The sequence below is a fragment of the Electrona antarctica genome, assembly GCF_951216825.1.
Source record: "Electrona antarctica genome assembly, chromosome: 15".
Taxonomy (NCBI): Eukaryota; Metazoa; Chordata; class Actinopteri; order Myctophiformes; family Myctophidae; genus Electrona; species Electrona antarctica.
This window is the reverse complement of record NC_136796.1, coordinates 18,581,722-18,607,856: the sequence shown is the minus strand read 5'-3', so window position 1 is coordinate 18,607,856 and position 26,135 is coordinate 18,581,722. Positions and strand designations below refer to the sequence as shown.

Genomic DNA, 26,135 nt, shown 5'->3' with positions numbered 1-26,135 from the left:
ACATCACTAGTATCCATATTATATCCATATCATGATTTTAGACTGGATATTGCCTGTGATTTTGGATATTGGGATATGCCACAAGTGTTCCATAAAAATATAAATATCGGATCGGGAAAAAACGGTATTGGCAGATACTCAAAATTAAATGATCGGAATCGGATGTAATTTCACATGTATACCTTGTATTGTATTGTATTCTTTGTTTTACTTCTGATGTATTGTGATGTTTTTCTATGTGATTATATTACTCGACGACACTGAAAATGAGTTATTACTCAGTGTAATTTCGAGAATAAATAAAACTTGAATGAATGGATCAGGAAAAAAAAACGTGATCGGGACATCCCTAATCTGAAGTGAGGAAATCCATCACTTTAAGTCATGTCGGTTGTTTGTGAGGCTTGGAACGGCATAAGAGAGCGGAGGCTGGTAAAGTGCAGGCTGTCTGCATCGATCCATGCAGTCCTCTAATCTCATTAACCGCTTCTTGATTTATTGAGATGAGGCTCAGGGCACGGTGAGGTTATGGAAGCAGACGTTCAGCGCATTAAGCCCCCCACCTACTCCCCCGCAAGAGAGGAGTCACATGGAATTGAGGTCAATTGACTGATCAGCAAACCCACACTCCCACAATGCCTTATATCAGGCGTTGCCTCCTCATTAACGCTTGTTTGAGGTGGGGTGTAGGGTGGTATTGTACATGAGTCAACCAGGGGAGCTAGGAGATAAATTATTGGCCGTAATGAGCGGATTCAAGGCTCCATCCAGCCATCATGGTCTTACAAGCTACATTATAGAGGTGATAAACGATGCATGACTTGAACAAAGTGGGTATTGATCACACTGCAGCAACATGCAGGGAAATGGACCGGGGAATAAAGACACACTGCAAACACTGCGTTCACGCCTCACGGCAATTATACAATGATTGAGCCATTATGAAAAACGATGCTCTGTGTGGGAGGTGATATTTTTTGCCCCAAGGATTGTTGGGGAGGACTCGACTTGTGATTGGCTGAGACGGGGGGAATTAAGGGAGCGCTCATTTTGTGGTCGAGCCCAACTTGGACGGTGTGCCACCAACCATCAACAGCCTGTGGAGGAACTGTGAAACATGTGCGACAGCGTTGTGGTGTGGGCCGGACTACTGTAGAATGGTGCTCACCTGGTATTCACAGAAGATGCTGACAGCCAGCTTCACCTGATGATGCCACTGAAAAAGACCATTAAAAAAAAAGAAATAGTTGACATGCAGTCTCCACATTGTTACACAGGTGTGCTCTGATTGGAGCAGGTCTCCATCAGTTTGTCTCCATGTGACTGGTCTCGTCTGTCTACAACAAACAGAGAACTAAGCATAACAGATGATGCTGATGCTTGACACTGCTGGACACAGAGAGAGACAGAGAGAGAGAGAGAGACAGAGAGAGACAGAGACAGAGACAGAGACAGAGACACAGACAGACTCATAACATGCATACGGTACAGTGCAAACACAGTGCAGTGCATTGAACAGGGCTGGCCAGTGGCCACAGCAGAGTGGATGAAGAAGGCAGAGGGATGGTGGGCTAGCAGCGTATTGTAGCTGAATGGGAATATAGTTGAATAAATGTGCAATCAGAGCCCTGCAACGTGCTTCCATTAATCACACTGACATAGTTATTAGGCTGTAATGGTGACCTGGGGAATATTTAAAATACAGTGTGATATTCTCACACACACATGTAGAGGCAAGTATGCAGATTCACACATTCTGTAGCCTTGGAAACCCAGACGGTTTTATTTCTACACATTATCAGATAGAAGTGTGTACAGAAGTGTGCTCACACACACACATACGAGCACATGCACACGCACGCACGCACGCACGCACGCACGCACGCACGCACGCACGCACGTTAAATGTTTAGATACTTTTGAATTCCTCCATGACATTTTATAAGATTGAGAAACCAAATCCAACACATGAAAACTGCATGAGGCAGATCAGAAGAGGCAACATGATCAACCCAACCTGAATGTCACGACCCCTCCCTGTCCAGTGTGCAGTCTAATCTTCTCTCCACAAAAAGGAACAAAGTGTCAAGTTGACAGAAGCGGCATCACATGATAAAAAGGCTACAGCCACTCTCATTTCTCTGTGTTCTTACAAAACAAAGAATTTCATCTATTCCAGTTTCTCACCTGCACCCAAGCGAAGCTGGACAGGCTCTGACTTAGAACCTGTCAGCCTCCCACACCACTCCTTTGATGTGTCGGCCCTTCAGGGCCACGGGGACTAAATTGCTTTCTTTCACTTCAGGGGCCACAGGACACTGTGGCTGTCTGAGAGCAAAGAGCCTGACTGTCCTGGTGACAGGGGTCATTTGGAAAAAGCTTGAGTCACTACTACCTAACATGCCTTCTCTGAGAGTGTACAAAATGGAACAAAATGGATCTGTAAGGGTCCGTTTGGTTCCAGGTATACACTCTTAAGAGTTACAGACCCTTAAGGGTGCATGTGGACAGTTTCTGGTCCCCGGACCCGATGTTGGGAACCCATTCTACACCAGGGTATCAGTGAGATCAGGCCTATCCTCGCATAGCCAGACATCAGGCCTAGCAGCCTATAGCTGCATATAGACAGAGATCAAACTATGTTTAGTTTAAATAACTTATTCACACCCTGAGGAGGACTATTAGAAAAATCTAAATGTATCTGTAACAGAGAAGCTTCCATTCAACATGATTAATACAATAATTAAGGCTGTCATGAAAATGTATAAGTATATGATATGACTAGCCCTGGTACCCTCACGTGATATCTCTGAGGACATACACACAGCACACGCACACCTCGTGTAAAAGAAAGGTGGGATAAAACTACAGAGAAAATTCTCCATAAATCCATAGAGGCTGATAAGGCTCCATCTACAGTATTTCCCCTGTGACCCTGCCAAGGATGAGGGAACAGCATTAAGAGATTAGGGAACGGCTTCAACTCACTGAGTTCATATCAGAATGTGGGTTGGAACCCGAGTCACAGGTCTGCACACTTTTAATCATACTTACACCCATAAAAACACATAGGTGGGCTAAAGATGAGGGCGGGTTCGAGATGGAAAATGTTTTTAATGTTGATGTTTTGGGAGCATCAACTATTTGTGTGCCATGCCAGCCTCAAGTGTAGAGCAAACTGCTGTACTAGTCTAATTCCAAACACCTGCCCTGCCATGTCCTGAGGGGATTTGAAAAAGGTCAGCCAGGATTTTGAATTTGGACTGTTTGCTGAAACTGGGTTTTCATTTGTTGATTTTGTTTTGATTCCAAGTGCAACACCAGGAGCGATGTTCACCTCTGATGATACAAAGGGAAGGGCAGCCGTGGTCGACAGGGAACGCACAGATTGGTCTCAATGTTTGCTTTCTCGTTGCATCTCTGGCTGTAGCAGTGTGATCTGTGTGGCTGGCAGTGACAGAGGGGACGGGTTTGTTTATTGGAGCCAAAAGGCGATGCAGATTTTGGCATTTACAAAGTGACACAACGCTGTACACGGTGCAAATGGGAAAATATGTGAAGCGATGCCAGCTGGTCATGAATGTGAAGTTGACAGAGCCTAACCTCTAATGCAAACAATAGAAGGTTGTCTGCTGCAGACAAATAATTAGCACAAATTAATTCCTTGAGGTGAGAGTCCAAAAGCACAAACGCAACCTGGAGGCCATTCAAAACAACACACGGTTTCGCCACAAATCCCCACACTGACTTATGGCATTAAATACTGTAGGCTATGTCAATCTCCGCTGTCTAGACATTGCCTAACAAGTCCTGCCAGGATATTCCTGTTACACTCTGTGATTACACTCTGTAGAACCATAATAATATTAATAAACTCAGACATAGCCTTAAATAACAAAGAAATGACTGGATTTGCAGAGTGCATCTCTGGATGCCAGGGAACCTTCTTTGTTGGCAGAAATCAATAGTGCATTAGCATTTACCAGCCATCCAGTGACAGTGTGCGCTGTGCAGGTGGACTGAAAAGCCAATTCTTTTGAGACACGCATACCGTATATTAAATTTGGGGCCTTGCCGAATACGCCATTCCTTCTTGGGGTGAAAACAACACAGCTTACCATTGGAATTGCATTACGGAACGAACGCACGCACACACGCACGATACACACACACCCACCCACCAATGGACCTGTGTCGGTCCCCAATGTTACTACACATGGCAGGCCATTAATGGATTAAAAATCACAACATGTGAACTGAGTGGTGCAACTATACTTTTATTGTGATAGTTACTGTACTGTACTCTGTACTGTATTGATATTGATATAGTTGTAGTGCTCAGTGTAAATGGGTATTGCAGCTGTTCATACCCCAGACATACGGTGTGCACCGCTCAAAAACAGGGTGGATTACATTTTAAAGTGATACTGAAAGAGGAAGCATCTGATCTAAGAGAGCGGGAACCAACTGCCAAAAGAGCCACATACAAAGTACAAAACTCATCCACGCTGGAAAGTGGAAACTCATTGGGCCTCATGCGCCAATAAGTTCCTAACTTTTCCTCTTACATTTATTCCTAAGTGAATTCCTAAGAGAAGTCCAGTCAGATTCATGAAACGTTCTTAGGTAGGCAGAATTGTTCGTAAGCATGTTCTTATGATGATGAATCCAAATCCTCGTAACTTGAAGGGGTGTGCCAGTTCATTCAAATTATCATAGGTAGACGCCCCACATATCCTAATTAGCATCCTAATTACCATAGGGAACCGCCCCACCAATCCCATATAAGGCATTGGGAATTCACTTTCCTCCCTGTGTTCACCCAGGTGGGTGTAGTTTTGCATGACTCCATGGCCTTACCTGCAGTCACACCTGTGTGTGATTGCAACTCACAGGACCTCACACATAGAAATAAAGTTGAGTGAAGTCAAGAATACCTAAACTAAATATGGTGGAACACCAGACTCCAAACATTAAAAATCAATAATACTGTGGAGGTACTGAAGTGAACAGAAATTTTCACATTTTCAATATTTTAATATTTTAATATTTTCAATATTCATGAATGTATTTTATTATTTATCTCACAATAGTCAACTGGGGGGGGGGTGATGGCGGGGGGGGGGGGGGGGGGGTTATGTGGTGGGTATGGTGCTTTTGTTTGGGTTGGGTTGTGAACTCTAAACAAGTGGTTCTCAAACATTTTCATGTCAAGGACCCCCAAATTGACATGCATTCTGCAGACCCCCATATGAAAATATTTTCTGCTAGGGTAATGTTTTGAAGATTTATCAAAATGTTTTGAAAATAGCCGATCTACAAGCTCAAAATGGGCAGTAATGGGACGCGTTTGTGAGTATAAAATGTATAAAATGGGATTAAAGTGGTAAAATATTCCATATTTTGCTGTGGACTGCCTGGAACTTCCTCAAGGACCCCTTGAGGTCCTCAGACCAAACTTTGAGCATCATGCAGATGGCGCTGTTTTCCCTTTATGTTTTCAGATTGCACTTAAGAACGAAAAAGGCACCCTAAGAGTGCTCCACAGTGTGCGTGGATTCTGTTCTTACCTACGAACAAATCACAGCTAAGAAAAGATTGAGGGATCCCAAAACCTTCTTAAAAACTTCCTAAGTGGGTCTAAGAACAAATTTCCTCTTAAGAACTTCTTAAGAACGGTTGGCGCATGAGGCCCATTGGCTGGAACTGATACAAAGAGGGATTCAAATAAATCACAAATAGTGTACCCAAACAGTAGCACCAAGAGGGGGAAAGATAGAGCAGGCGTCTTTTCAGGGTGTTTAAACAGCTGGTGGATGGAAATGACGCTCACGCACGCAACTTGATGCATCGGCCAAGAAAACGGAAACGTTTTGTTGCCGTTAAAAAACCCGGAAGAGACGCCTGCTCTAGGCACCTCTTGTTTGGGTACACTGAAACAAAGGGAGGCAGTTGAAGAGACGCCTGCTCTAGGCACCTCTTGTTTGGGTACACTGAAACAAAGGGAGGCAGTTGCTTGAAGAGACGCCTGCTCTAGGCACCTCTTGTTTGGGTACACTGAAACAAAGGGAGGCAGTTGAGAGGCCTGCTCTAGGCACCTCTTGTTTGGGTACACTGTGGTGTGAAGAGACGCCTGCTCTAGGCACCTCTTGTTTGGGTACACTGAAACAAAGGGAGGCAGTTGCTTGAAGCTCCTTTGCTTTCATAGACACACATACTGTGGCTCATTCAAAAGCCATTGTTCTACCAGAAACAATTGAAAGACATTTGTAATCCCCAGGACCTCAATTCATATGCTGCAAGGCTGCCGTTTTAATGGCATGGCTTCCAGTGAATAAAGCCCTGGAAATTGAAATCAATAGGAATAAATCAGCATAATAAGCATCTAATCTCAATTGAAAATGAAGCCAAAAGCACACGCTGTTCTGACATTTACAAGCATAACTCTTAATCACCAGATCCGTTAACCATGGTATAGAGCTGTCCAAAAAACTGACTAATGTCCACAAAAGTGCTGCAGTGCAAAGCCCATATTATGCTCACTCACAGCAGCACTCTGTCTTTAATTAGAAATAAAAGCAGAGTTGTCAAAAAGCTCATATAATAATGAAAGTCCACATGCAGCCACAGACACAATAGTTTAATTTGAACACCAACCTCTGTGGTCCACAAACGGCATGCATTCAATAGCACGAGGCTTGTTAGAATGCAAGAATTAGAACTCAAGTAAGATTCTGTGCATAGGCCTCAACAAAGAATCATTTAAGACCAAAACAATCACACTTGTGTGAAGTGAGCGACACCTTATATCATGTTTGATGATGTTGACCTGAAAGTTTATACGGAATACATTGTTCTGTAAAAAGTCCATAGACTTGGTTGCCACATGACGTCACAGGGGCCACACGCTGTGCCACCTACTATGCCAGCACCCATACCTACGGTGGCACCCGCTTACGTGACTTGGCCTGAAAGTTCGTATGGAAGTGTGACGCACACAAAATGTATTTTTGTTTTTGTGAAAAGAATGTTGCTACAGTATATGAGCAAGAATGGACAATGCATAATATATCTATTGGTTTGAAAGTTTTTTCAGTAACACTACACAGTGGAACTTTCCTAGTGTTGTCACCACTAGGGGGCAGTGTGGCGACTCACATCGTTCTGAGAGACTCACTTGTTGAATAACCTCGCCTCACCAGGCTTTGGTCTCTGTTTCAAAAGTGCCGTATGATCCGGTCGGGAGCGTATTATATCGTTTCGTCATGTTGTAGTATTGGTTTGTAGTCATCAGGCAGGAACAATCAAACAGAACTAACTTTTCCCTCAAACCGGAAGAATAACAAAAGCTCTCGTAGCCTGTAGCTTTTATTGAGAAAAATCGGTTTGAGGGAAAAGGAAGTTCCGGAAGATTGCTGACTACAAAACAATACTACAACATGAGGTAGCGATATCATCCGCTCCCGACCGGTTCATGAACCCGAAATGGAATGGAACAATACTACAACATGAGGTAGCGATATCATCCGCTCCCGACCGGTTCATGAACCCGAAATGGAATGGAACAATACTACAACATGAGGTAGCGATATCATCCGCTCCCGACCGGTTCATGAACCCGAAATGGAATGGTGCCCAGGCGACAACACCTGTCCTATTTATTTTATTCCTGTTTTAACAGGTTTGTACACCACAAAAGACTCAAACTGCACACAGTTGTTGCCTAAGTTTTATTTTACTCTTGAGATCGTTTTTGGTGAAGCTATTTTCATTTTCATTTCATTTCAAGTGGTTTTGTGGCAAAGTATAATGTGTTGTTGTTCCATGTGCTCCTAAAATGGTGGTTCTGCTGCGTTTTGGTGAAAATGAGGGAAGAGTTTTGGGGCTCCAGATCATTCCAGCCTTTAGCTTAGTATTATTGTTCTGAATTATTTTTGGTAAACAGTATTTTTGAATGCAAAACGTTTTTTGTATTTTACATTTTAATGCACTTTAAGCATTTTAGTACTATAAAAAACGTTTTCCTAAAGCCACATGCAACTCCTGCACTATAGTACCTATAATGCCTTAGGGTATTTGTAGCAGTATGCTAGTTTACTTACATTAATTAATGTCTGACAGACATTTAAAGGAACAGTCCTTGCATTTTTGTGTTTTGCTTAAAACAGATGCTTCTGGATATGACAGTAACTAAATGTGAATTTAAATGTGAACTAATGTGATGTGAAAAGAAAAGAATATTGTAACTATGTAATTTTGATTGATGTATTGATTTATTGATTGAAAAAGAAAAACACAAGATAGAGAAAAGACATTGATTTGTGAATTAATAAATTCATTCTGCATGAGGAGGCTGAAAGGACAACACCGTCGTCACCTGTCCTATTTATTTTATACCTGTTTTAACAGGCATAGCAGGGCTTTCCAGCAGCAATACTCATCTGCATATGGGTCTTATAACTGAGACCTGTAACAGAAGAAATTGTTCCGCAAGAAGTCCATAGCCTTGGCTGCCACACGCACAGGGTGACCGTGATGAATTAAGGAAACGTTCAAACTGTTTAGGAGTCTCCCACTCTCATCTGCATACTTGACTGTCGCATGCTCTCATCTCACTTTGCTATCCTGTTCTCCTTTACCGTCATGCGCGCGCACACACATACACACACTTCACCTCTGCCAGCTCTAAAGAATCCAGCTGTCTGGTGAGAATGCCAGCTTTGACATCACACTAGGAAGTGGAGTCAGCGCACTGTGCGTGCAGTGCCCTGAGTGGACTCTCTCTCTACAATACTCTACTTAACAGAATATAAGACCACTTAGTGTTTCCTCAGTAGAAGGAACTGGGGCACCTTGAAAATAATGAGTTCCCATTGGAAAGACTCCCTCGCAGCATCCACTCAAGCATTCTTGACATCCAACAAATTCTAAAAGAACTCAAGAGAGAACACACAAATTGCACAGATTTGCTCAACCATACCCAGATGGCAGTCGTTGGAGAAAGTGCTCTTGTGTGCCCGACAGGGTTCCATGCTCCCGAGTGGCCACACAACAACAAGGAGGCTTGTGATCATCTGAAGTGTTGGTCCTATAAGGCAGGGGTTCTCTACGCTTTTGGCTGGGGACCCCCGGAAATGCTTTGGCCATGTCTTGTGACCCCCACCTCCAATACAAACTGACTGCAGAATTAATAATAGAGAAAATATATCATTAAAGGAGCATTCAGTGATTTGGGTGATTTGGAAAACCCCCCGGTCTACCCCGGTAACAAGATGTGCACATGCACGCACTACAGTGGGGGGACACACGACAGGCCAACAGCAAACACAAGGCCCGCCCCCGCTCGATCATGATTGGCGGAAGGCCCCTCTCTATCCTGATTGGATGAAGGCTGGGCCACCCAGCCAAAAACTAAACCTAAGGTTTTTTGACCCCAGGGGTTAACTGGGGACAGCACACTCTATAGTAGGGTGGATTATCACAACAAAACAAAAAAAGTAGTGATATTTGAATTAAGTGAAATCACTGAATATACCTTTAACTAGAACTGTTCCTACTTGCTTGTTGCACCCATGTAAAAATATTTAGGACGACCGTTGAGCCGATTCTACTCTATGGCTCCGAGACATGGACACTTTCAAAGAAACTAGAGAAATGGTTGGATGGCACTTACACCCGCCTTCTAATGAGAGCGTAAAATCTGTCTTGGAAGAGCCACCCATCGACTAATCTTAGTAATCTAATATACGGCAACCTTCCCCATGTTTCTTCACTAGTCCGATCCAGAAGAACACAGTTTGCCGGCCACTGCTACAGAGTTGACAATGAGGTTATATCTTCCCTTGAGTCCTGCCTCAAACCAGACCAGACGTAGAAAACTGTCGTTCCCTGATGTCATCGCTAGGGACACATGCATCAGTAAGCAGGAACTGGGGATGGCAATGAAGAACCAGGAAGTCTGGCATGACATTGTGAAATCCATGATCTCGACCGCGGTCGAAAAATGATGATGATGATGATGATGTATGTACGTAAGTGTGTACGTACGTACGTATGTACGTGTGTCTGTATGTACATACATGTGCATGTATGTATGTACGTGTGTATGTATGTACGTACATGTGCATGTATGTATGTACATGTGTATGTATGTACGTATGTGTGTATTTATGTACGTATACTGTATGTAGGTAATCCACACAAAGACTTCAAATTTGACACACGCGTTCACGCGAGTGCAGTACCCTATGTGGAGTCCGTCGGATAGCTATAGCTGTCCAGAACCAGCACAAAAGCCTCTGCTCAGGCTCTGGACAGGCCCAAATTAGCCATAAATTAGCCTAGATCTCCAATTCTCCATATATGGAGCTGGCCTGTTATGACATGACAATGTTGTTCTGACATCTGCATAGACTCCATAATATGGGCATGCTTGACAAAGAACTCCATATATGGGCATAAAACGAACACAGACATAATAACTGAGTGGGGCATGCATTTCCAACTTGCATCGTTCCAAATAGGCCACCAACGACCACCTCTCTAGTAATAGCCAATTAAAGCATTTTAGCATATTAGTAATGAAACTGTTCTCTAATATAGACAGAGATGCAGAGCCCAGTAAACAGTTCAAAAATAAATTGGGTAACACTTTATATTAAGGTCGCCTTTATAATGCTTTATAATGTGCTTATAAGGTGGCGTTAACCAATATTAAAGCAATTCATTTTTGTAGAGTTATATCAGTATCAGTACATTTATAACTCTACAAAGAATTGTCAACAGGCTACAAATATACTGTTACAATAACACTAACAATAGGCTAACACATACTATCACTCTAAACACTGAATAAAAACGGATAAACAATAAAACAAATAACGTAACAGATTTCCATTTAAGTGTCACAACTTCACATCTATGTCCTTCATGCACATGTCAAGGGTGATTGACAGTCATTGTACTTTCACCGGGAGTTAAAAACTGTGTTAACTCTTGCATGAGTGGCCTGTGTCAGGAGATCAAAGAGTGAACTCTGCTTGTGATGTCACCTTATTCACTATACCTGGTAGGCTTTTAAATAGACAGTAATGCCACTGCACTGATTCTTTGCATTCCACTTCATACTTCCATTCATCATCGCTGCCAAAACCACAATCCACCTAATTCTCCTACAGGAAACAGGCTCCAATAACCCCACCCGTATTGACTGATGCAGATAAAATATCTTTCCACCTTTACTTCTCATAAATATCTGCTGGGATCTGTTACACTATTGCTATAAAAGGGTGTAAAAGGCGCAAGGCATGCACGTTTCATGCCTTGCACATTTTACACCCTTTTATTGCAATTAAAAAATCTGTAGGAGTGCTCATAGATTAATCAACCAAACCAAATCTGTAGTCGTACTGTACATAATAGACGACCGGCCACATGAAGTTGCAGTGGGCAGAGAGAATACGTCCTTGACAGACACTCAGCATTTCTCAGCCTTTCCCAGCAGTGCCTTGTAGAGCAGTAATGATCTGGGCCTCTCCTGCTCCACACAGAAGATGAAGTCCCGGAGGTTGACTCGCGTGACCTTCTTTCGGGGCTTCTGGCAGGAGGTGACGGCTGTGGACGAGCACTGGCCCCGCGCGCTTGAAGCGACCTCCGAGTCGGCTGCGGAGGCTTCCAACGGCGAGTCCAACCTGTGTTTCTTGCGGGGGCCGATGGCGTCGAGGGCCGTGCGGTTGGCGTCGTGCTGCTGAATGAGGGCCAGCTCCTGCTGCTGTATCTCTTTAGCCTTCTGCTTCAGACAGGCCTGTTCGGGGTCCTCCTGTCTGGCACGACTCTTGGCTGCCTTCAGAAGGATCTCTCTCTCTTGTTCGTCTTTGCGTTGTTTCTCCATGCTCTCCAACTGCTTAAAGAAACTGAGCTGTGCCCTGACGTCCGACGACTGCTCGTACAGTCCTCCTTCGGCATCCATGCCACCGCACCCGTCCGCGCGATGCCGAGCTGCGGCCGACACCTTCTCCAGCAGGGCGCTGAGTCGGCACTGGGTGGCGTGGGAAATAAAGTTCACCACCTCCACCGGCACCTCGCTCACTCCGAACGTCCTGGCTATCTGCAGGATGCGTCGATGCAGAAGGCCAGTGGCCAGGAAGTTCTCGTCCTTACAGGAGCGGATCTTTGTGCCCACCAGCTCTGAGTTGGTCGCTAGGATCTGAGCATTTTCCTCATTAAGGTTCACGCCTGCCATGGACGCCACATCGTTGATGTCGTCATCTCGGAATGTACCGCCCCCTGGATCGCTCAGCTTCTGATTGGCTTGGGCGGTCACGCTGATGGGATTCCTTCCTGCCATTCCGGGCACTGGGTGAATGAGCGGACCGACGTGGATGGACTGGTACGCCGGCCTGGCTGTTGGGGTGGCAGGTCTGGGGTGGATGTTGGGGACCGTCTGGCTCTTGGCCTGGAGCTGAGCCACATAGTTGTGTGGTACGAGGAACATGTGGCCCGTCTCTGTTCTCATCAGAGTATGGCCAGCAGGTACAGTATGTATGCCAGATCCCCCAGGTGTCATGAATGTCTGTTGTGGTCTGACGGCGAGTTGAGGTGCAACAGCGCTGGTCCTGGCACGGACTGCCATCCCAATCCCAGGCCCTCCGGGTCTCTGTGGTTGGCCTGGGGCACCAGGCCCTAGTCTGTGAGGTTGGCCTGAAGCAGGCATTATAGGTGCAAGAGTTAATGCAGGCTGAACAGCTCTTCCGACCGCTGCTGGCTGCACACTGGCAGTCATGCCACTCGTCACGCTTGGATGAGTCTGGCTAATAGGTAGATTGGTTGCAGGTGCAGATGTTCCGAGGGCACCAGAAGGCGGGTTGGGCACCAGCATTGTGGCGTGTGGGTGATTGTTGCTGTAGTTAATGTCCTGGGGTGTAGGTGCCGGGGAACCTTGGCCCTGTGTGACCAGAGGAGATACCTTTGACTCCATTACTAAACTGCAGAAAATCAAGAACTAATTTAAGCAAGTGGTGCTAACATTCCAGAGTTGTTATAGCCACGAGGCCACACTGACCACATCAATTTGACATCACTATGACATCATCAACATGACATTAGTTATTTCTTTTTCGTTTTGATGCTAGGTTTACTATGAAAACGTAACATGCAAAACATGCCAGTCAGTCTGTCCGTCACGCCTCGTGACACACTCCATATGGCCAGTACAGAATTCATTCCATATGTTTATATGACCTCATCAATCCCTGTACACTCTAGACACTGCCCTCACTGCCCTCGCCACCTTTAGATCTCCATATGGAGCTGACCTGATCTGATATTCCATATGTTGATCTAACCTCATCAAACCCTGTACACTCAAGACACACTCCATATATGGTCAGACCTCATCAAACCCTGTACACTCAAGACACTGCCCCTGCTGCCACCCTTAGATGTCCATATTTGGAGCTAACCTGTTCTGACATTCCATATTCTGATCTGACCTCATCAAACCCTGTACACTCAAGACTCCATATATGGCCAGTACAGAATTCATTCCATATGTTGATCTGTCCCCCATGCCAAAGCGCCAGCACTCACCCAGCAGTCTGCCGTCACCCAGGCAGATACATGCACACAACCTTGCCCTTGAGGTCGTTTCTCGCCCTGGTTATTTAAATGAATATATCGGTATCGGGTCAGAATGGGAAAAATAATGTATAATAATGTAATGTATAATGTATAATGTATATTGCATATCTTTTGAGGATTGTTTAAAATTAAATTTACTGAGCTGTCTGGGTTCTTTCACAACCAATAAAATCTTATGTTGTACAATTAGCCTATTAAAAACGATATAAAGGGATTTAAGATCATTAAAACTGGGCTGTTGCCTGAGTCCAGTGCATTCTGCCAACTTCTGGTCCAGGACTCTTTGTAATGCTCTTCGCCAATAGAAGTCTATGTAGGACTGGCCCCATGAAGTGAACGGAGTTGTCGTAACTCTGTCTTACTCTATGGCTCTGAGCCTATACCCTCCTTCCACCTGAGCTGTTGTGGGGTGGGGCACATGTGTGCTAGCAGTATAGCCACCACCGGGCTCCGCCAAACTTTGGTCAATTCAACTGTCATTGCATCTCTGTATGTATTTATAAATGTATTTTACAGATGGTTTTACAGACGGTACCGCACAGTTGGGCAGCCGTGTGCCCCAAATGCCTCTGGGTCCCAACGCAATTGCGTTGTCTGTACTCTGCGTCACGCTATACGCCCCTGTTTTCCTGCATCTGGCTGCCATTCCTCCACTTCTTAGAAAGGGCCATGAGAAAAAATATCTACACCTCTACCCTGAGGCCGGCTCTCAGGGTGAGCCGTGTGAAGAGCACACACAGTGTAATATACTTTATACTTGTGCAATTGTAAACGTATGTTTTCTCAGGCGAGAGAAGATTTCAGATCTTGTCCAGCTATTACGAGTTAGTGATAATTTAACCCATTAAGACCTGAGGCAGATTCTACATAATGCATTCTAAATCAGTAGTTCTCACACTTTGAATAGCCAATGATGTAAAATAAAAAAATGACACATGTAGAATCATTACAAATATATTTTTGTGTAGCTTTCAAACTGAACGGCCGTCGATATAAATTAATAGAATTTCTATGGCTATACATTCTTGTTGCATGGGAATGAAACGATCCATTTCTGACGAGAACACACATGGCATAATAATGGCTAACTTAGCCAGTCTTATAAAAAGGGACAATGAAATGAAGGAAGCTGTCCACCATTCTAATGGATTCATTTCCAGGGGTTAGGAAACGTGTCTTACGTAATTGTCTACTTCGTTTACTTATACCCGTCTTCCTCCGAAGTAACTTATCTCGCATTCTGCGTAATGGACCGTTAAGGGACACACAGGTGCCTACATTTTAGTGAATAGCATCCTGCTGCTGTTGTATTTGAGCACGTTCGTCATTACATTTGTAACGCTTAATTTTCCATGACTCTTGCTGCTGTCACACACTCTCTTTCGGGCTGTATATTCTTGGGCTGTATTCTTGACAACAAACTTTCAGGTGAAAGCATGGCAACAAAGGTGATCAAAAAAAGTTGATCAAAGAAAAAGATTCCTGGGCAGAATTTCCTCTTTTGTCAACAAAAGTCTCAAGACTCTTGCAGGTGGTCTAATTCAGCCCTCCGTTGATTATGCTTTCACGTCCTGGCTCTACAGAACCAAACCGACTTTTCTTCGGCTCTAAAATAGCATATGAATCGGCCCTTATACTCTCAATCTACTTGTATCATTCTTGGACACTGAAGGTGTGAAACTGTCTTGAGCCTCCCTGAGTGTGAATTTGTTTACATGTTTACTAATAAGGTATTCAATCAAAAATCCCCCCCCCTTGTTGTAGTGTGCGTCCAGCTTTTTCGGTCTTCACGTTGGAACCTGAATTGAATGTCGACCAGTCCCTTCTTTTGCATTATTTAATTCATGTCCATCTGTCTGGCTTATCCTTCCCGCTTTCATTACTTATTATATCAGCCCATTATGTGCAAATGGCTCATCCTATCGGGAACTGATAATAATACAATGATATATCAATTACACTGACAGGGAGACATTCTGTGGTGGATGTCGAAACCACGGAGGGAGAGAGCAAGAGATGAGAAACAGGAAGGGAATGTATCCTTAGAGTTAGACAGGGAGTGTAACAAGGAGGGGTGCATAACAAGAATATTAGAGAAACAAGTGCTGTTTGATTGTGGACTGATACCAGTTATTACACTATTGTTACGCCTGATATTATTGCTATTTTTATATTATGGTATTGTTATACTTCCTAATATTGTTGTTGCCATCATCATAGGTCTCTCTCTCGTCTCTACCTCCCTCTCCACCTGACAAGGTCAAGGCCGCCATAGAGCCTGGTTCTGCCTGAGGTTTCTTCCATTTAAGTGGTAGTTTTTCCTTGCACACCACCACAAAACTGCTTGCTTAGGGTAGGGGTGGACAACGTCGAGTCTGTATCGTTTGTTACTGTTACGGTGTGGAAAATTGTCCAAGGGGTTGTTTCTAGCAAACCAATCCAAAGCTGTTAATTTGAGATTGGGAAAACTAATCAATGTTCCAATGAGTAAAATTAGTCACAAGCTCTTGTTAATACTTTCATTGGCTCAAGATTTAAGACCTGCAGACAAACCTTTCACTTTCACTATTTTTCTACAAGCTCACAACCGGTCTGACTATTTTTGCTACTTGTGTGACACTGTTGTATGATGATGAAGTAGGGCATTCATTCACGTCAAGGCGATCATTTCACAATGATTAAAACCCTGAATGTAAATAAATGGTATACCTTTCTGTAATGCCTTCAACCAAAGTAGTAACGGGGATCAGACCGACGACCTTTCATCACATGGTAGCTGTGACAGCTGGGATGTGATATTAGCCAGGACAATGAGGCGTGCACCTTAACTCACTGTTGTTTTTAGTGGTGTGTGTAAGTGCTATTAACAAGGCATAGTGTTCAGAATGATTGTGTTAATTCACCCATACGGAGATATTAAAAAGACATAAGCACCGTATCCCCACAGACCACCTTAATCAGGATATGGTTCATTAGCTAAAACACTGTTTGGATTAACTATTTTAAAGTGTGCACTTATACGGAAAATTATACGATAAGAGACAATTGGAGGACTGGGGATAAGAGAGAGAGAGGAGGAGAAGAGATCAGAGGAGAGAGTAAGAAGGCGTTAAGATAGAAATAAAGACTTATTCATATTCATCCATTGTGAGTCAGAAAAGCATAGGCTGACTTACAGTAAATGGTACAAAGACCTCTATTAACACTGTAATGTCATGTAACACTCAACAATGTATATATCCATTATCCATATAGAAGGAGAAAGAGGGGGAAATCGCAAAAAGATATGCTAGAGAATATAAGCATTGGCTGGCTTGACTTTATCTTGTGAATTAGTGAATGGATTTGACTGGTTTAGCACAGGGAAAATGTCTAAATATCACAATCGATACATGCAATTATCCACACACACACACACACACACACACACACACACACACACACACACACACACACACACACACACACACACACACACACACACACACACACACACACACACACACACACACACACACACACACACACACACACACACACACACACACACACACACACACACGTTCAATTTTAGCCCAAACACATACACCTGTTTTATAATCAATGAAGCAAGTCAATTTCAGAGATATGAACACTGATTTGTCTGTTTTATCGATTCTGTTGTTATTTGTATTCGTTTTTGTTTGCTTGCCTGTAATAATGAGAGTCATTACATAATATTTGTCTGTCTCTGAAGTCAACATAAGATAAAACCTTGAGAACGTGAACCAATGTCACAAACCACTATAGGACCAGTGTGTAATCACTGCTCTGCAACATGCTGTTTTATACGAGTTATTAAAAGGTCCAGTAAATAAATATTGAAGGGCAAAGCAAATAAATATATTCACACTTGTGCATTTCATGAACCAGAGAGAGATTAAGGACCTTCCCTTTAATCACCATAATTGACCCCCTAATGACACAGAGGGGCACACAAGCAGGATGAAAACTGTAAATATGTAATTACAACATTGGGATGAATGGGAGTGTGTCATTCATAAACAACAGGAATCAATGCTATCCTGACATAATGATTCAGGTGGTTATTAACCACCTGATTCACATCTTAAAGATGTGTCTTTATGGGGTCGTCACTGACAGAATGCTGCTCTCTGCTCCCCGTGATAAATGTACCTGCAGGTCTGTCATTAGAACAATGTTAATTACAATTAATTCATAAATTAATAAATTAATGAATAAATTATTATTTTCCCCCCCAGATAACGCTTTGAGATAACCCAGGCTAAGCAGCCACCTCTCCAGATAACCCAGGCTAGCAGCCAACTCTGCAGATAACCCAGGCTAGCAATTAACTTAACACTTCAGCAGGGGCAAACAGCTCTAAACTGATCAGCGATAAGAATATTTTAATTCATTCATTTTGTCCCTTAGACAGACAGACAGACAGGCCTTTTTTGTTGATCCTGCGGGGGGAAATTCAGTCGCCAAATGCGGCAGAGCAAATAAGATACAGATAAAAGAGAAGTACTGTAAGATACAGCATGGTAAATCGTCTTGTTTTTTTAATTAGGTTTCATTCAGACGGACAGACGGACGGACGCACGCACACACACAATGTCTAGACTTTCCCGCAGGCTGATTTAAAATGACCACTTGCCTCAAAGCTCAGAGGAGTTTCTAGTAAGCCAATCAAACTGACAATTACAAGTTTTATCTCCACCGGAGGGGAAAAGCTACTACTTTACTACTCTCTCACGGTGTCTCACCCCAATCAAAAGAAAATGAATTGGTTGCTTCGTCAATTGACAGGCCCACCAGCTTCACAAGGAGCAAAGCTTTTCATCCGAGCACTGGGCAAGGAGTGAAATTCAGAGTGTGGCTGTTTCATTACACCTCCACATCACACACCATTGTTCTTTCATTACACCTCCACAACAGACACTACTAGCCCTCAAACACCAACAATGCTGACTGTAGATGTAATGCTAGAATATGAACCAACTGCTCTGGGTTAATAAGACATTTACAATATAAAGAGTCATTCTGTTTCTGCTGGTTAGTTCTAAGCTGTGATCACACAAGCTGGTCAGTCAGATCACATTGTTCAAGCATGAACCGAGAATGGTTAGCTATAGCAGCATGTCACGGACTGCCTACTCACTGCATGGTTCTGTTCTGCTGCCTGAATCATCAGCGCAGCGCGGGATAAATCAAACCATGACTCACAATGAGGGATCTCAGCACAAACCCATTTCTGATGAGGCAAATGAGCGTTGTGTTTTAGCCCTGGAAGGGAAGATCATTATGACAGGATGGTAGGCCAGTCTGAAGCATTTGTAGACTGTAGCCTACTTACATACCGTATTATGCTATATTGATCGTCCCTGGGTTCTAAATATAATTCTTGGCCGGGAGAAGAGTATTATGTTTGTTTTCCCTGTCCCTGCAGCTGTGTAAATATAATGCTTATATAAAATAGATGTCTGTCTGCATTCTTCTGATGATCCTATAGGCTTGGGTAGTATTATTAGAAATCCCCTAGATATGATTTTTCAATACCATCAAAATCTGGTATGGAATCACGAAAATATTGCCATATAAATTACTTTATTTCATTTCATATCATATTTATCATGGTCTCTAAACTGCCTCCCCCTGGCCAGCCGGAGCGCCTGATGGAGGGGAAAAGAACTGGTCGGAATAACGTGTTCCTTCCACGCGCTACGTCCGGCCGGGGAAATGCGGTCAGGTGAAAAGAAGCAGCTTGGACTCATGCATAGAAGGAAGCATGCACTGCGCAAGAAGCTTGGAATACGGATGTGTATATTACAGGAAACTCCCATTAAACTTTCCAACAAACTCCCGTAAACTCCCAAATTGTACCATCACACCTGTATATTACCGTATATTAACTTTATATGCCCGCTAAACTTACGAGCAAAATACAGTGCCCATAATTGCCCGTTAACTCCTCTTTTCACGCAGTGATGAGGTCAGTCCATTGCTCTCCCCAGGTTGGCAGAGGAAGTGTAGCGCCCAGGATTACATTATATAATTGACACTGGGTGAAAAAAAATGGGTTGCAAAAAAATAATAATAATACAAATAAAAATATCTGATGCTCTGCTACCAACCACTCATTTTACTTCACCATGATTACATCAAATAAAAAGGAGAGAAAACAAATATTTTATGACTTATTCCAAGTACAAAATCAGTTTATTAACCACGTGATTTTATTGTGTGCTGTCAGTCTGTCACCACCCCTGTTCATTCCACTGATATGTCCATATATACAGTAGCCCTGTCCACCAGCAAGTTATGATGACTCAACAGAAGAAGGGTTCATATTTCCTATCTATTTATTAATGTGTCAATTAAAAAAAAACAGCAAGACTTGTCTAAGTGCAATTGCATATTGGACGCACATTATTAATGTGTCTAGACAATGTCATACAAGACTTCTATTGTAGATTTTTTTTTACTTTAGTATGTACGCACCCTGGTGAAATGTTGTGAAGGTATGAAGGAATGAAGATAGATATGACTCAAACCTGAAAGGAAACCTCCCATAGTCTGGACAGTGACAACAGTAGAAGGCTGAGATCATGCAATTTTCTTATCAGATGCACTGGTTCATGTGATTGGTGGTCTGTTTGTTTGTGGGCGCAAATCAATGCTATTGATTTGTTGGTGCCCAATAAACTAAGCTGTTGTCTCAATTGCAGTTTCTTTTGGAGCATATAGTTATCACTATGCTACAAGGTTTATTGCTTTAGAGACACAGATACTATCTGGAAATGTATTACCGGAGAATGAGGCGATTGTCTTTTGGCATATATTATTTTATCACATTCATTAAATGTGTGTGGGGGAGATTAATGAGTGCACTCAGTTCAGAATATTTATTATATGAATATCACCCTGTGTGTGTGTGTGTGTGTGTGGGGGGGGGGGGGGGGGGGCACCACTTTTCAACCTATCTTCATGTAATTGGTCGTCAATACGTTCATGATTTCAGTTTCTATTAGCTTGGTATCGATGATGTCACTGGTGGATGGGTTTCTGAACTGCCCACAGCCCTCCTATGAGACAATAAGAAAAATGTTTTGGTATTTTATCATGAACATTAGTGAGGACCAATTATATGAAGAAAGTGGTGAAGCGGTCCTTTAATTCAGTTAGGGGAAAGTATGGCATGGTTCAGAAATCAATTACCTACTATTATAACAGGTCGGTTCGAGGAAGCAATGTGATTGGTTGAAACAGCTTTCTAGCCGTGCTTAAACCACGGTATTGGAACACCTAATCAAAACAAATAAATCACCTGGTCTCTTCTCCCAGAGCGCAGCAGACTCGGTGCCTAGGTTAGCTAGTTTCTTGGGACATTTGTGGTCGTAGTGGCTACATCTGTCATTAAAAAAACATGTTTTTTATACAACTGTATAATTGCAATATTACACGAGAGGGTGTTCATCGTCATTAATGCATGCCTGCGATGCTGCAGGAACTCACCCACATGTTACTGTAATTATCTATTTATGCAATGTCTCATTATATAGGCGTGGTACCACAACAGTCTTTAATCATCCTGCAGTGTTGATTAATTGAATATTAATGCAGTAAATCATCAGGATTGTCACCAATTTGCTACTAATCCTTCCACCACCAGAACTCAGTAAACTCTCATTCAATGAGTAATTGAATACCACTTGTTTCTTGACATATTCTAATATTTTCTAATTTAAGTGGACCACACGGCAGGTGTGGTCATCACAAAGCTGTATGCTTCATGCTTAACTCTACTTAAGTTGGTGATCAATACAAACAAAACATGTTATTTTCAAATGGCAAATCGTCCTAAGATCTCAACTGCTCAAGGGGTAGAAATTGAAACGTTCACATTTAAGAATAGGGGTAGAAATGGAAATGTTCACATATAATAGTTATAGAGGGTAGGTACCCTCACAAAAAACATGCAGTAATCATTCAGAAATGAGACCTGGGAACTTCCGGTATGACGGCACGCTAAGCAGACGTGTGTCTCGTACCTCCGTTAAAAAGTTATTGAAATCCTGATAATATTAAAACAGTCCACTGCTAAAAGTGAACATTCACATGCCTAATCGTTACACTAATGAAGAAAGCAAAACCACAAAGCAGTCGTCGCGGTAAAACGCAGTCTAAAATAGATTTTGCCTCGCCCAAACAAACTGGGGAAGCCAGCAGCAGCATAATGGCGGACCATGAGGAGGAAACCACCGGTGACGAAGGCAGGGGAACCGGGCCGCAGTTGCAAGTAATCCTTGATGCAATCCAAGAATCAAGAACAGAAGTTTCCAACAGATTTGATGTGGTGCTGGCTGCAATTGAAAGAATTAGAAAAGAAGTGGGGGACTGCGTGGAACGGATCGAAACTGCAGAAACTCGCATTTCTGAGACCGAAGACACGCTGACTGGCCTGCTGACCAAGGTAGCACGCCTCGAAAGACAGAACAAAGACTTGAAACAAATGGCTCTGGATGCTGAAACAAGGTCCAGACGATGTAATTTGAGATTAGTACTTTTACCGGAACAATCTGAAGGGGATAATGCCTGCACTTTCATGGAGAAATGGATCCCAGAGGCTTTTGGTATCACACTAACTGCAAAAGTGTTCCTTGGAAGGGTGCACAGAGTCGGACCGAGAAGGGGTCCAAATGCTCCACCAAGGCCTCTCATCATGCAATTTCTGAACGACCGAGACTTGATGGCAGTTTGGAACGCAGCTAAAACCAAAAAACAAATACTCTGCAAGAATAATCCAGTGAGGTTCCACAGAGATCTGCCGACCGACATCCACAAGAAGATGAAGGGATTCGACGAGGTGAGACAGGCGTACCGCGACATGGAATTACGCTGTGGGATACAACTACCGGCCTGCAAGCTCCTGGTGACCTACAAGGACCGAACGCATTCATTCAACAATCCTGAGGATGCAGCGATTTTCGCCGGGCGAATTAAAGCGGATCGGAGACGAGAGGGGGAACCGCCAGCGCCAGGAGCCGGAGAAGGAGATTCAGGAGGTCTGGGACGGGACGAAGATGAGTAGAAAGATGTGCGGGCTAGCTTGCTAGCTTGGTAAGCTTTTGACTAGCCTCGGGGGCTAAACTTCAATCGAAATATTCATTCACATCCTTTGCTACTATACTGTTCTTAATCTAGGCGGGGTTATCACAAGCTTAAATTTTTGCACTTTATTTTATATTTATTTTACAAACGTATATGGGGTTCATGGGACTGAAGCAAGTGTGTCACTAATCTAATGGCATTGATACATTGACCATACCATCACAAACTATTCAATCGCGCAATGTCCTGAATCCACATATGACTGACTTTATTATTTTTTTTTTTTATTATGTTATCCTAGAAGTTTATTTACTTAAATGTGTAAACCGGGTTTATGGAACTGTTGTACAATTGTCTAGTAGAGTTGGGGGCGCAGGCTAGTAATCACTGGAGACTGACTTCTTTTTTTTTTCTTATTATCTGAACACGGCTTGAAAAATGCTCCGGTGCTTGCGCTGGTTGTGCTTAGTGACTTTATTTATTTATTTCTTTTTTCTATCTCGCCACTATTTAGACAGAATACACGCTCGTTTTACGGTTTATATTTCGTTTGTTGTTTTAAAAAGAAGGTGAATATGTTGACATAATGAGAGGGTGGAAGGGTTGGTGCGCTAGTGTGGGGTTGGTCATGTGTTTGGTTGTGTTGTTGGGGATGAGCACTCAATATCCCAAGATGCATTTCGCGGTACTCAATGTCCCAGGGTGCATCTCGCGGCACCATTTTGTTTCACCTCCGGGTGTATTTAGGCTAGAGTGGTTGGGTAACTTTGGTGTATGCTGCCCCCTGCAGCATTCAGAGGTTTCATGTGTTTTCCTGACCTGTGGATACACTGAGTTTACAGTGGCTTGGATTTAAAATAGAAGGGTAATTTGACAATCCATGTTGACAACATTTACTGAAGTTAGGTATGGTTTATGTTGGTTATACTATTACATATGTAGCTAAATTAAACCATTATACAGAGTTTAAATTATTTTAGGCTAAAATTCAAATAAAAATTCAGGGAAATAATGACAATTACAACTGATAAGAGCCATGATTAACAAGTGTTATAATTGGTATAATATGTATGATTTAAAAAATGGCTATCATATGTATTATGTGTATTACTATAAAAAAAAAAAAAAAAAAATGGAACCGAGAAATGCTTGGGTTTACAGGTTACGAGGGTTACTATGGTTATGATTTGCACTGCCCATTGTTTTAAGGCTTTGATTGACAGGGACTGTTTTCATTTAATTAACGGAGGGAAGAGAGTAGATCCAGAATCGTTCAGCGTTGTTTGACTGTTCCTCCACAAGGGTGGAACAGATTTCGGCTGTACCGAAGCCAATGGATGGGGGGGGGAAAGAAGTCTTGTTAAGGGGCTTCAAGGGTTGTGTTATTTGTGTGTTTTATGTGAGGTCTTTTTTGGTTTATGTGTATGTTTTGAGTTTACGGTATAAGGGTACAGGGTTGGGTTTGAACTATGACACTTTAATTATACTTTTACTTAAAGTCAACAGACATGACCAGTGGATTAGAAGTTAAATTCACATCATGGAACTGCAGAGGGTTGCAAAAACTCAAAAAAGTTAAACAGGTTATGGGGAGACTGAAAGATTTACAGTCTAAAATAATATTTTTACAGGAGACTCATTTGGAGGCAAGCGGGGATCTTAGGATTAGGAGGAGGTGGCAGGGTGAGGTTTTCTCAGCACCCTTTAATACTCAGGCTAGAGGAGTTTTGACTCTTGTGCACAGGTCTATTCCTTTTAAGGTCACAAGGGTAATACCAGACAAAATGGGTAGATACTTGATCGTTCAAGGCACTCTCTTTACAGAAAGTTTAATTTTAGTCAATATTTATGCACCAAATGCAGATGACCCGAAGTTTTTCAGCGATCTTTTTATTCTTTTGACATCACTTAAAGGGCATTACATCATTGCGGGAGACTGGAATTGTACTCTGATGCCAGACAAGGATAGATCATCTCAATCGGATAAATCTCATAAAAGGAGTAGGGAAATAATTCATCAATTTATTAAGGAACTTAATTTGAAAGACATTTGGAGGGAAAAATACCCTGACACTTTGGTGTACTCCTGTTTCTCTAAAACCTATGGCTCTTATAGCCGTATTGATTACTATTTAATCTCTGCAAATTTGGCCTACAAAATTAAGGATTGCACATATGACAGCATTTTAATTTCGGACCATGCTCCCAACAGCCTGATCTATGTGGATCCGGGTCTGAGGCGGGATCCCCCTAAATGGAAATTCCAACCCAAATGGTTGCAGGATTCAGAGCTGATGGACTTTCTAGAGCAGCAAATAGACATGTACTTTGCAGTTAATACTACTGAAACGTCAGCCTGCACTAGATGGGAAGCATTTAAGGCATTTATAAGGGGACAAATAATTAACTTTACCAGTTCAAAGTCCAAAAAGGCCAACCAAAAAAGATTATTATTGGAGTCAAAAATTAAAAATGTAGAGAATATTTATTTCAAAAACCCCTGCCCTAAACTACACCAAGAGTTGTTGTTGTTGAGATCTCAATTTAATGAAATGTCAGCCTCTAAAGCAGCTGCTAACTTACTAAAGCTTAAACAATCTATATTTGACCAAGGAGAGAAAGCGGGCTAGGTGCTGGCATGGCGCATTAAAAAACTCCAAACAGAAAGATCCATTACAATCCTAAAAAACAGTGTTGGGGAGACAGTGGCAGACCCTGTTGCAATAAATGAAGCGTTTAGAGAGTATTACGAAAGATTATATAGCTCTGAATTATCACAGGGACATTCACAACAGGACTCATTTCTGGACAACCTTAACTTACCCAAGATAGCAGAGGAAGATAATGCAAAGCTGGGGGCAGGTTTAACTCTAGGGGAAATAGCTGAGGCTATAATGTGTATGAACTCTGGAAAGGCGCCTGGACCAGACGGCCTGCCTATTGATATCTACAAAAAGTTCATATCCAAACTTAAAACACCCCTTCTGGAAATGTTTTCAGAATCTTTCCAGACTGGTATACTCCCGCCTACTCTGAGAGGAGCCCTGATCACCCTTCTCCCAAAACCGGGGAAATCAAACGATAAATGTGAAAATATGAGGCCTATTAGCCTATTGAATTCAGATTTAAAAATACTTTGTAAAATTATGGCCAAAAGACTAGAGGTTTTATTACCTGAAATCATAACGGGAGATCAAAACGGTTTTATGATTGGAAGACAGGGATTTCATAATGTGAGGAGGGTCCTAAATATTTTACATGACCAGAAGGGGGCGCCAGATACTGCCTTACTGTCACTGGACGCAGAGAAGGCATTCGATAGAGTCGAATGGCCTTACTTGTTTGAACTTTTGGAGCGCTTTGGCCTCGGAGAAAAGTTTTGT

The 26,135-nt window shown here is 42.7% G+C and overlaps 1 protein-coding gene across 3 annotated transcripts in view; it reads right to left on the bottom strand.

The window, feature by feature from the left end:
• LOC306937904 (receptor-type tyrosine-protein phosphatase U-like) overlaps positions 1 to 26,135 on the bottom strand; it is an 88,173-nt gene that overhangs the window by 53,564 nt on the left and 8,474 nt on the right. For all 3 annotated transcript variants that reach the window (XM_079521931.1, XM_079521930.1, XM_079521932.1), the window contains exon 3: positions 1,169 to 1,216. The gene's annotated coding sequence lies outside the window, so the exon portion shown is untranslated. The remainder of the gene's footprint in view (positions 1 to 1,168; positions 1,217 to 26,135) is intronic.